Below are 13768 nucleotides of genomic sequence, written 5' to 3' on the forward strand. Positions count from 1 at the left end.
ATCTTTACAGATAGATCTTTACCTTGTATAGTAAGTTTTTTATAGCCTTATATATTTTCTATTCTTCTTATTGTATTGTGTTGTTGCTGCTGGATGCCTAAATTTCTTTCGGGATAAATAAAGTATCTATCTATCTATCTATCTATCTATCTATCTATCTATCTATCTATCTATCTATCTATCTATCTATCTATCTATCTATCTAACTACCTACCTACCTACCTACCTACCTACCTACCTACCTATCAATGTTCGGTACCACTTTAAAATAAGACTACTCTAATAAATGGTTTATAAATGGTTTATAAACTAGATTTTTAAGTATTATTCATTAGGTTGTAAATGCCTTAAAACCATTGATAAGCAGTTACAACACATCAATTAAAAAGGCCACAGTGATCCGTAGTTTGCTTAGTCATTTAATTTAACATACTTACAAATATATTAATATGACCGGTTTAATGCTGATTGATGGAGAAAACAGAGTAAGATCAGTATCTAGAAAGATCTAAATGTTTGACAGTAGAAATGAGTGTGGAATCATTACTTTACCATTTCTTTTACTTACTGTTGTCATTTCTGGCCATATTTTTGTTCATTTATTAACTGCTTATGACACTTATGATCTTGTACTGCTCTTAATTCACATTATCATGCTGCTATAGCAAACTCTGCACTATGGACTTCATGTTGCTGCTACCTGCCTATTTACTCTTCCTATTTATTTTTTCTGTATATTTATCTTTATCTATTTTGTTCTATTCTATTTCTATTGTGTTCTTTATTTTGTTTGTATCTATTTTATCTATATTATCTGTTTTAACAACAGCTCTTGGATCGTGAGATCACAATTTCATTCCACCTCATGAACCACATGTGATGCAAATGACAATAAAATCTCATTGAATACTTGAATGAGTTTGAAAGTATTTGCAGCCTAATTAATAACCATTAATAATCTCATTTATAAACCATTCATAAACCCTTTATAAAGGTAGTCTCATTTTAATGTGGTACCCAATTGTTGGAAATTCCCTGGGAGCAGGTAAACTTCATAGACCATAATCCTTTGCAGCAGGATAAGGTGGGGCTTAGAGGTTAAAATGTCACTGTCGGCCATTTCTTATTTTCTTTGTTTGGCATGGTCTGAGGATTTGAACCTTTTTTTTTGGATTGAGGACTGAGCTTCCAATGGATGTGTGTTTGTGTAAGTTTTCTGATTTATGACTTTATTCATTTATGTTCATTTGTCCAATTAGATTGTGATTGGGTTTATTGTTTGCTCACTTGGTTTGTAGTTCCTTTTGTTGCACTGTTTGTATTGTTTTACTGATCCTTTGTAGACATCCATCCTGTATATCCCTCCATCCATCTTATACCTCCCTCCATCAACCCACTACCTTCTTTCATCCATCACCTTCCTTCCTCCATCCATCCTTTCCTCAGCCATGCATTAACTGTCCCTCCATTCATCTGCTCTGCCTCATTGTGGAAGACGCTGTGACTCTGTGAATAAACTGAATCAGTTGAACTCTGTTCATCCTCCTGTGCTTTAATGGACACACCATCACGACAGCCGCCCTTCCACCAAATGCAACCCAACTAAACTTTACACCAATGTTCCAACAGCTTTTCCCAGAAAACGAGTCACAGGAAGCCACCGCAGCACAGGAAGAACAAACGCCCAATTATTTCCCCATGATCTCGTAAGGAAAGACAGCAGGTGTTCGTAAGTACAAGCGTAAGTATCGCAAATCTAAATCAAACAATTACGCGAATCAGTCCGGTTGTAATAGGAACGGAAGTCCGAGCACGGCCCTCGATAATGAGGCTCTCTGAGATGCGTAACTATAAATCAGCCTCAGCTTATCGCCGGCGAGAATAACGCAGAATACGGAGGCTTCTGTGATTAGGGGTGGGAAGAATGAGGCTGTTCCACAGTTGGCACAAGCAATTAATTTAACTGGCTTAGTTTCAGCTTAGGGTACGGCTATTAACGTCACATAACATGACATTTCAATACGGAGACACACGGCAAAGGACACCACGCATAAGCGCCCGTTCTTTATAGCTCTTATTAATGGCGCAGTGCTGGAGGTTGGCATCGATTCTCAGGCAGGGGGACGTAAGATCCAGGCCTCTCTCGGAGCGAGAGAAGCTGATTACTTCTAGCTTTTAATAATTCATCAGGAGAAAACGCAGAAGCAGCAGGGGTTTGGGCTCGCGTCGAGAAACGCTGAGGGGTGTTACCATGTTGAGAGCCATATATGCAGGCAGCGCTGTCGTCAGATCCACAGCACGGCCCACTCGCTTTAAATATAAACACACAGCGCTGGAGCCGAGAGACAATAACCAATCATTTCAGCTCCTACAATACAACACAGTGTGGAATCTGAAAGCATATCAGGACCATATACAGTACAGGCCAAAAAATTGGACACACCATCTCTCTCTTTTTCAATGTGTTTTCTTTATTTTTTAAGGACTATTTCCATTGTAGATTCTTACTGAAGGCATCAAAACTATGAATGAACACATGTGGAGTTTTATGTACTTAACAAAAAAAAAAAGAGCTGTCCTCCACATTCACCGGACCTGAACCCAATCCAGATTTGAGGTTTGGGGTGAGCTCAGAGACCGCAGAGTGAAGAAGGCAAAGGAGCAAAGTGCTAATAAACACCTCTGGGAACTCCTTCTCCTTCAAGACTGTTGGAAAACTTTTCAAAATTTCAGGTGGCCACCTCTTGAAGAAGCTCATTGAGAGAATGATGATGCCAAGAGTGTGCAAAGCAGTAATCAGAGCAAAGGGTGGCTATTTTGAAGAAACTAGAATATAAAACATGTTTTTAGTTATTTTATCTTTTTTTGTTAAGCACATAAAACTCCACATGTGTTCATTCATAGTTTTGATGCTTCAGTGAGAATCTACAGTGTAAATAGTCATGAAAATTAAGGAAACGCATTGAAAAAGAGAAGGTGTGTCCAATCGCAAAACCAACATCAACATTCTCCCACAAACATATCATCCACCATATTAATAATAAACAGATCAATGATTATTTTTGAGTAAACACTGAGCTACGCACAAATAATCGTGGGAGTCATCGCTCTGAAATCAGGGCCAAGATCAAAGTGAATCAGAATAAACGAGAACATTTTAGTCACAAGATACATAGATAGATAGAACAGAACAGTTCAGGCTCTCATCGCTTCTGTTTATCACTCACTCACTTCACGTCATTAAAGACAGGGCTTGGTGACAAATGGAGGTCATCCACGCTAATGTCGCATTCGCTATTTTAAAGAAGGTTGGTTGCAGTGTTTAATGAGGGTTTTAACTAGGGCTGCATGATATATAATTTAAGCATCGTGCAGTAGTCACAACGCAGGATGTGAAATGTCACTTTAGGCAATTAAATCAAACACGTCATGTTGTAACGTTTTGATTCTAAACACAAGAAGTGTAGATACACAGCGGTGTCTCTGTGTCTGTGTGAGTGACAGGCTGCTGCTGCCTGAGAAGTGTGAAGGGGAGGGATCCACATGGTTGGGCACGTTCTTGTAAATGTGAGCACATGTGGAAAAAACTACGCTCTTATAAACCTTTTAAAAAGCCATTTAAATGCATGATTAAAGGGCCGATTACTGTTGTTTTGCTGTTTTCCTCGGGTTTGAGTTGAATTCAGCGCTGATTCAGCTCTTGATCGGTCCAGACGCGAGACAGCGTGCGGGTGCGGGTGAGGGCGGGGCTGGTGATGTCATGGACGTCATATATTGTCGAAAAGAGAACATTTGCAATGTCATTTTTTTCCAGTATTGTGCAACCCTAGATTTAACTTCCATGGCTAGTAATGAGTCATTTTACAGTAAACTGGTGTATTACAATTTTTAAGGTAAGATTTATTTTCTTTCTTTTTATTAGGCTACTTTATTAACAATAGCCAAGCTTTTTAAAAGGCATTAGCCAAGCTATACAAATGCATTCCTACATCTCCCCTTAACATTTAATATTGTAGTCCCAGTGTCAAAATATGTGGATGAGATGGGACAAAAGCCTTATCTACAGGGATTGTCAGTTACATTGTTATTTTTTATTTATTTAAAATTAAATAACAAATGATTGCTGTGGGAGAGATCTTGTAGAATATGAATTAAAATTTAACATCAAGAAAGCTGATAAAAGATAGCAGCCAGTAGCATTGTGTGTGTTTTTGCAGGATTAACTGTGGATTCTTGCTGTGCAATGTATTATTTATGACTATAAAGGTTATTGTGTGGTATATAAGTGCTACATTAGCTGATGTAATGGAGTTATCGTTTACGTGCTGTAATGTTAGACATTACAGTAAGCATTGTAAGACATCAGCTTAGTGAAGCATGTGCCTGCGCTGTACTGGTTTCCATATACACCCCCCCAATTATCATTGTATAATTCGCACCCTGATTAGAACCAGCGATTTTCCAGATCATTGTGGCAGCACTTTAGACCTACATGTTGTCTTGGTGCCACATAGCACAGGACATTGTTACATCATACTGTGACCATAACTGAAGAACACCAAAGTTGCACTTGACCGTGATTCATTAACCACATTTAAAGATAGCCTTTTTTAACACTGTGTGAACTTCAAAAAGCTGTAGCTTAATCCAGACTTCACAACACCATCCAGCTCATATCTAATTAAAGTAGCCGTCCTGAATCTGCAGACAAAAAAAGGCCTTGCTGAGAAAAGCGAGTTGGACCTGTACACACACACACACTCATACACACACACACACACACACATAGTCACAATGTGCACAATCACGCTAAGTGGATCAGCGAAGGCTTTTTACAAAGATTCTTCTGGCGAAGGAAAAAGGAGTAATTGGACACAACCTGACGTTTATCCATGTCCAATGCTTCATCTCATCACATTTGGTATGGAGATAAGTGTTTAGCGCGTCAGGCTGCTGGTGCGGCGTTGTGTTGAGAGTGCTTTGTCATGCCGCTCTCCCCTGGATCCTGCCTAAATCTCATCATTTAATGACAACACGAAAATTAGCAGCGTGGGGAAGCGACAGAAGCTTACTGCGGCAGATGGTGGAACAACAGAAGAAGAAAATAACTGAAGCCCCTGAAAAAATGACGAGCGTTTCGCCAACGTCATTAAACGACAGCTGAAGTAAAAAAAGACAAAAAGTAGAACATAAAGCCAAGATGTATATGGATGCATATCTGTGTCTTGTAATAGAGTATTCCTGATCATAGCAAAGACAAGCGAGCAAGCGTTAAAAAAGGCATGACTGATGTATAATGATAAACTGGTTCTAATCCCTGTAATGCAGCTTGCTATCAGCTGCCAGAGCCCTGAAAGAGCACAATTGACCTTTTATAATAATCTGGTTCCAATCCCTGTCATCCCTGGTGAGCCATCAACCATTAAAATAGACATGACTGGTGTATAATAACAAACTGGTTCAAATCCCTTTCATGCAGCTTGCCATCAGCTGCCAGAGCCCTGAGAGAGCACAACTGGCCTTGTATAATAAACTGGTTCCAATCCCTGTCATCCCTGATGAGCCATCAACCATTAAGATAGACATAACTGATGTATAATAATACACTGTTTCGAATCCCTGTCATGCAGCTTGCCATCAGCTGCCAGAGCCCTGAGAGAGCACAAATTGACCTTGTATAATAAACTGGTTCTAATCCCTGTCATCCCTGATGAGCCATCTACCATTAAGATAGACATGACTGATGTATAATAACAAATTGGTTTAAATCCCTTTCATGCAGTTTGCCATCAACTGCCAGAGCCCTGAGAGAGCACAACTGGCCTTGTTCTCCTTAAGTGGGTAAATGACGCTGATAGTGGACTATACTTATTTGCAGTGCTGACACTGACATGTGGTGTGGCTAAGGTGATCCTTTAAAGTCTGTGTAGATTAACCTCCAGCGCTCGTTTGTTTTAAAAAAATTGAAAATTAGAAATTGTTTTTTTTAAGAATTACAGTTTTACTTACTTAACTTAGCTTAGCTTTACGCCACCTAGTGGCGAGACCTGCTGAATTAGAAGGAAAACATGGCGACACCACTGTTTCTTACTAGTCGGGTCGGGCTCATAATGACAGTTTATGGTTCGGGTCGGGCTCGGTCAGAACGTGCACGGGCTCGGGCTGGGTCGGGTCGGATTTTTTGGGCCCGATCTAACCTCTAGGGTACAGCATGCTTAAAATAGGTTGTTTTTAGATTATAAAGTTTTCTTTTCACTGATTTAAACTGACTCATTTGTCGCTCATTTGTACTGGATTCTTCAATCTCAATCTCGATTCAGATTCACACATGCTAGGTTGGATGGATTCAAATGGAGCATTTTTTAGAAGGTCAAATTGGAGGTGGAGATGCAAATCGCCCACTTCCACAAACTTTCAGAAACGTCAAAAAAAAAAAAAAAGTTCAGAGTTGAGTATTATCGGCCTGTAGCTTGCTGCTAACACCAGCTAGCACTGCTGGAGCACCATAACTGCACTAAGCACTAGCGACTGACTGTTCCTGAGCCCTACTAAGCCACGCATGGAACATCCATCTTTGTGATTCAGTGCAGGCCCAACCATCACAATAAAAAGCAAAGTTCTAATCGAAATTTTCTGCAATTTCCTACAAGGGGATCGCACAGTTATGAAGTTTAAGAACCCCTGTACTTTAGTAATTAGTAAGAACAGTGTCCACTACAAAGTGTTCTATACGATCACCAGACCTGAATAAATAGATAATGGGTGTAGAAACTATAAAGTGTTCATAATGTTATGCTTGCCGAGCTTATCTTTCCCTGACTGAACTGGTTCTGCTTCAGTAATCTACTCCGTTAGGGCCTCGAACATAGATTATCAGAATATCAGATTGAACTTGGTATCTGCAGATGAAATGACCTGGATTGGGCTCAGGGGCAAAACAACTTAATCTCAACATCCCTATGGAAAACAAAAACAGCAGGAATATGCCATCATCCTTCACCCAGCACCAGCCACCCGGTTCCTCTCGCTCTCTGTAAGAGCTCGTCTCTGCCCCTCCACTCTCGTTTGCATCTTGCAGCAAAACAGCCAATCAAAGGAGGCAGCTATGCGAGGCACCGTTGCGAAATGGTGTTGCTGCTGAACATTAGCTGCTGCTGCCTCTTCTTCACAAACACCGCAAATTCCCAGTTTCTCTTAGTGAGAAGTTACCGTCAGCTAACATCCTCATCTCTACTGTCATTATCATTGAGCAGAACAACATACCCCCCACCCCTCGCTCGCCCTGCTCGGCATTGTGGGATTGCGAGTCAGCCAGGGGTCGCTATCAGAACTGGCCAATTGCGTTGAGCTAAAGAGTCAAAGCAGATTGGCCGGGTCCTGCAGCTGTCTGTCCGCTAACCAGCTGCCAACGCACCAAGCATCCAGCTGCAGAGCCTCAGATAGTATGTACCAGTTAATCCTTTTTTTAGCTCACTTTCTCTCTCTCTATCTCTCTCTCACTCACGCTCACTACTGAGCCAAACCTCCTGTTTTATCTGCACTTGATGTTTTTAATCAGCCATGTGTGAGACACTAGAAGCTTTGCAATTCATGCTAAAAGCCTGCTTGGCTCAACACAGGAGTAATAAAATATCAATATATTGAATTATCGCAATATTTTGTTTTGCAATACTGTATCAACCCTCGGAAACACAGTATAAATGTTTTATTAATATTAGTTTATATCTAAAGGTTGGTGTCAGAAGTGGTTCATTTAGAGATGTGTTTAACTCTTTGAACCCTCTATTTCAGTCACTTATTAGACAGTTTATAAGATTAATTCTCATGCAGAAACCGTTGGAAATTAGTTGGGACCAGTTTGCTTTAGCATATCTTGTGGAGCCACTACAGATGGTCCAGAATGCAGCAGCACGTCTGGTCTTTAACCAACCAAAACCAATGGGCACGTCACCCCACTGCTCCATGAGCTCCATTGGCTACCAGTTGCTGCTCGTATCAAATTCAGAGCTCTTACAATCACCTCATTTCCTTCTTTGCCCTCCTTTACTCCTCTATCCCACTATTTCCCTTTGGCCTCCTTCAGGCCCTATCTAAACATGTTTTTTACCTTGAATTTCTGTCCTCTATTGTTAATGTAGATAATTATTTATAAGTTGATTTGGACCAAATCGTCCACTAAATGTTTAATAATGTAATTAAAGTAATGAAGTGTTAAAGATACAGAGTCTATCTAATTATTTTACAAACAGATAGTGATGTACTCTGTCATTGGATCCCACTCTTCTGGTCGCCCAGTATTGGATAAAAAGTAAACTTTTCTTATTCTCAGATGTTATAAATATGATAGTGTGTTTTTGTGTGTTTTTATTCTATGACAGTTTTCCTTCAGATGTGATTTAAAGAATCACAATGTATCCTCCTACAATCAGTATCGCAAAATATTGCATTGAAACGTTGTCACAAATGACGCTGGTGTTTCACCTCCACGACAATTAGGCCGCAAAAAATATGTCTTGCGCAGCTCGAAACACGCAAAAGGCATGAACTGATTCTCTTAACTAATTATAGATGTGTTCTGGACATAAACCAATCAGTGTGCCAGTTGTCATTCCCTTTAAGAGTCAGGTGAGCTCTGACTTTGGCACGTTCGCATCTTAACAGCACGGAGCTTTTGTGGGTCTCAGCAGAGGTTACTAACCTGCGTGTTCATGCTGTGAAAATACACCAGCAGCTCATTTAAGGGAACAGTAATGTTATTTTATACTTTCTTCTGTTTATTGTTGATGTAAAAGTCGGGTTTGTATGTTAGGTATGAACTCTGATGATTGACTGTTGTCAGGGTTTTAATCAGTCAGTGGAGCTCCTGTATTTGTTTTCCACCACCAAAATATATAGAAACACACCAGAAATTTACCTGAACACATTTACCTCACCTCCAGACCACCACACCCATCAGTGTAGATTTATTCCTAAACTCTATAAACGCAATTTTAACAGTGCAGGCACAATGTGCGAATATAGACTGTTAAAGGGGTGTAAGATAGCAATTAGCACCGAGGTGTACGATTGGATCCGCAGTGAATCTAATTAGTTCAGAACATGGCTAAACATGATTCCACCTACTAAAAGGTTCAGTACAGGCCATCCTCTGAGGGCACCCTTGATGAACCGCCGCCTCCTCGAGCCCAGTGTTCTCAGAGCTAGAGCTATTCCTGGCTGGAGAAAAGTTCCACCTGCAGAGCAGTCATGCAACATTACCTTACTCATCTCATTCACACACACACACACACACACACACACACACTGAGCACTTCCATCTCAGCTGCTGCCAACAACTGTAGTTCTGCCAGCGAACAACAAGACAGGACAAGAGAGCGACATGAGTGGCAGATAGAGGAGGAAGGGGGAAAGGAAAAGCTTTGCATGTGTGTGTGTGTGTGTGTGCGTGTGTGTGTGTGTGTGTGTGTGTGTGTGCATTTTTGCCTTAGCACATTTATCCTACAATATTAGGAGCAACCTAGTTTTGCATTTCTACATAGAATCGTCAATGCCATTTAAATAAAGCTGTTTTTGAAGCATAAAAAATAAAATATCTTCCATCTTATTTGTTATGTACGCATTAGGCACAATTATATCGGAATTACAGCTCTGGAAAGAAATATGAGACCACTTAAAAATGATTAAAAATGAGTTTCTTTAAATTTACCAAATTGAAAACCTCTTGAATTTATCCAAGAGGAAGATGGATGATCACAAACCATCAAACCAAACTGAACTGCTTAGATCTTTGCACCAGGAGTAAAGCAGCATAAAGTTATCCAAAAGCAGTGTGTAAGACTGGTGGAGGAGAACATGATGCCAAGATGTATGAAAACTGTGATTAAAAACCAATGGGGTTATTCCACCAAATATTGATTTCTGAACTCTTAATACTTTATGAATATGAACTTGTTTTCTGAACTTGCATTATTTGAGGTCTGAAAGCACTGCATATTTTTTGTTATTTCAGATATTTCTCATTTTCTGCAAATAAATGCTCTAAATTACGATATTTCTATTTGGAATTTGGGAAAAATTATGTCTGTAGTTTATAGAATAAAACAACAATGTTCATTTTACTCAAACATAAACCTATAAATAGCAAAATCAGAGAAACTGATTCAGAAACTGAAGTGATCTCTTAATTTTTTCCAGAGCTGTAGCTTCCATCGTATATGTTATGTAGGGATGCACAATGATATCGAAATTATATCAGTATCGGACGTTAATTGCTTTTTTTAGAATTATGCACAATGATTTAGGAATTATATCTGTGTCAGCCAATGTAAGTGTTTTTTTTTTTTTTTTTAATTGTCAGCATCGGCCGATTTGGCTTATTACTTGATTTAACTAATTATTTATTGTATGCTGGAAAAGGACCAATTGATGCTGGCCACGCTACTACAACTCGCAAACACTGACCACACTACTTTAAAATCCGATGACTTAAGCTTTTTAAACTTTAATTAATTTTTATTTGTTTCAGTGGATCTATTGTATTGTTTAAAAGAGGATTTAAATGGCTTTTTAAGGGGTACATAAGAGCGTTTGTTTTTCTGGGATTAAAAGCGTGAATTCAGCTGTAACTGGAAATATCTGTGTTGCAAAACTGTGCTGGACTGAGGTGCACAGCTTTCAACACGTGCCCAACCATGTGGATGGAGGCCATGTGGTTACTTCGAGTTCACTCCTGCCCCCTCCTTGGGCTCCCCCTCCCCCTCACGCTTCTCGCACAGGCAGCAGCAGCCTGTCACTCACACAGACACAGAGACAGCGCTGCGTATCTACAGTACTTCTTGTGTCAAGAATCAAAACACTGCAACATGACGTGTTCGTTTGAATTAATTGCCTTAAGTGACTTCACACGTCCTGCGATGTGACTATTACGCATGCGCACATCGCAATGGCTATGCTTAAACGATATATCGTGCAGCCCTAATATCGACTAATCATTGCCCTTTTCTAGGCCAACCCACCAGGTAATCCTGCATTTTTGATTGTGTGGCATAAAAGGCAATGGGAAGTAAGAATGGATTACATCAATTCCAATGTTACACTCAATCCATGACCTGAAAACACGACATCCTTTTCTCTCCAAATTGTCTTTTTTTTTTCTCTCCAATCCATGAAAAAAGGCTTTTTTTGTTTCGATGTCCCAAACCTTAACCACTACACTACCCGCCAGTGCAAGCGCAACAATAGCTAACATATTCCCAGTGCATTGCAATAATACTCTACAATAATCCTGCAGTAAAACAGCAACACAAAACCCAAATTCTCTCCGAGCAAACCCAACAGCGCTTAGCTTCACATTCGGGCCCGATCCGGCCCTGAGGAATATGGGGCAAAGAAACCAGGCGGATTACATAACGGCAGGGAGCTCCTTAATTCTTCATATGCTACGCTTTCACCACTGCAGCTCGGAGGCCAGGTACGTCGTCAAAGCCGTATTTACATCTGAATCCAGCTATTGATTTGCCCGATTCAAAAAGACTGACTGTACAACAGCCTACACTCCGGTATAAAAGCAGAAGAGGGAAGGAGGGTCTGGGTCAGAGGCAGAGGAGCGATCACACACTGCAGCGCATGCACTTCTTCCACCCACACGCTGGAGCCTGGGATCTAAAAGCACATACGATTAGGGGATATGTACACAGGCCTGACTGTTATCTTAAGTAACTGCAGCATTTAAGTTGGTACACTAGTCTGAACAGCCTGAGAAAAGCCTGAAAAAAGCCTCATTTGGATGCAGAAGAGTCTGCAGCTGGCTGGTAATAAGAATAGACCTGTACAGTTCTATTCCTGTTACATAAAACAGAACAGAATAGAATAGAACTGTCTACCATATTGATTGTGTGAACTTATCAAGCACTAAGATACTATAAGGCGCACTTAAAATCCTTTAATTTTCCCAAAAATCATCAGTGCGCCCTATTATCTGGTGTTCCTTATGTATGAATTCTACCAATCAGGTATCAAGTAGCAGCAAAGGGTGAGTTTTCAGTAAAGTTTCTCCAGCACTAAGGCTGGGTGCAGCAGCATTAGCCACAAACCGCAGCGCTAGCTGTAGTCTGCTACATGGGACGAACTGCTAACTGATCTGATAGCACCCTGGGTTACCGGAACACTCAGGGTTCCTAGGTTTAGCGCTGTTGGCTGCCATTTACTCCCCCCTAGCTCTACAGTTAGCAGCTAATGCTAATGCTGCTGCACCCAGCCTTAGTGCTGGAGACACTTCCCTAAAAACTCAGCCCTAGACAAAATATTGGAAATCTAAGCTTACTGTAAACAAACGGAAGTGTTTTACTCACCCAAAAATGTTTTTATTAGGAGAGAAATCTGTGTAGATTAACATCCATTGTTCGTTTGACTTTTTTATTAAGGATTACAGTTTTGTTTACTAAGGTACTTCCCTCAGCCTCATCCTCATAAGACGAGAAACATGGCGACACCCTTGCTCACTTCGATGTAGGCATCCTTACTAGTGTCGCTTAACGTGCCTTATAATCCGGTGCATCTTATGTATGAAAATAGACCAGAAAATAGATGTTCACTGATAGTATGTTTTATAATCTGGTGCGATTATAGTCCGAAAAATATGGTACAGGAATGTTCCCCAGATTTCACATGAAGATTCACTAGAAGATTCACCAGAAGACTGGCACAAAATAGATTACAATGGGCATGATAATCTGTCACTAGTAGACATGCAAATCTCCTATTGTTGCAAGACTTTTGTGCATGCATTAGTATATTAATTCCGCATCGTTATTGTAATGTACACATGCGAAACACTTCCTATATTTCGTGCAGCTGTAACTAATACTATTATTAGCAGCAAATTTGCCAAGAGACTAAGAGAACAGAAAATAATAGTCTAAAACAGAATAAAATAGAATAGAATAGAATAAAATATATAAGAGTACAAAGCTTCCGAGCAGTGAGCTGTGTAGAAGTGGAACTAACTAGCTAACTGTGTTCTCCAGAATGATGAACGTGCTCTGATTGATGGTGCTCCATCCTATACTTGTGATATGATGAGTTGAGAAGATAGGAATTTTGAGGTAAGGGGACATCCTGAAACATCCTGACAATTCCACTATCCAACTATTCCACTCATCCATGCAAGAAGATCACTATAGAAATCAGAAAGGACACACCCATCACATCAGAAACCTGTCAACATCCATCAGAGATAGACGCGTATAAAGAGATTACAGCCGCTGGAGTATCTGCTTCAGTTCTTCTGCAAAGCAGCAGTGGAGCCTGAGGGGTTTTGTATGTATTAGTATTTTATGATAATGAAGGCATCCATTACACAATTACTTTCATTTGCCTTTGAAAATACGAGGAAGTAGCATTAGCATCAACACTTTTAATCGTCGGAATTATAAAAAAAATAATACTAATTAGGTGTTTTGTCTTATCACCAAAATACCATGTTATAGCAAAAATACCATGAAATATTGCGATACTATTTCAGGGCCATATCGCCCACCCCATCAAGCCAGAATGGCTTTCTAGATCTGTAGATCTGATATTGTTACTAGCCATTAATCTATAGTCAGTATCTGATTTTCTACTAGTCAGAAAAATATGAGAATGTAGGTTAAAATGTTTTTGTTTTTTTATCCTTTAATATCTAGTAAATATGTTGTCAGTTTGGGTAAAACCGCTATCTTTGTTTTGTTTTGTACCTAAAATTAGCACTGTAAAATAAGAATAGTCA

The 13768-nt window shown here is 39.9% G+C and overlaps 2 protein-coding genes across 3 annotated transcripts in view; one reads left to right on the forward strand and one right to left on the reverse strand.

The window, feature by feature from the left end:
- The window catches only part of hecw1b (HECT, C2 and WW domain containing E3 ubiquitin protein ligase 1b), a 295654-nt gene that overhangs the window by 240681 nt on the left and 41205 nt on the right, over positions 1-13768 (forward strand). The window lies entirely within an intron of this gene.
- Positions 1-13768, reverse strand: part of mmp16b (matrix metallopeptidase 16b (membrane-inserted)) — a 47086-nt gene that overhangs the window by 31974 nt on the left and 1344 nt on the right. The gene's annotated exons all lie outside the window — the stretch shown is intronic.

This window comes from Astyanax mexicanus, chromosome 4 (assembly GCF_023375975.1).
Source record: "Astyanax mexicanus isolate ESR-SI-001 chromosome 4, AstMex3_surface, whole genome shotgun sequence".
Taxonomy (NCBI): domain Eukaryota; kingdom Metazoa; phylum Chordata; class Actinopteri; order Characiformes; family Acestrorhamphidae; genus Astyanax; species Astyanax mexicanus.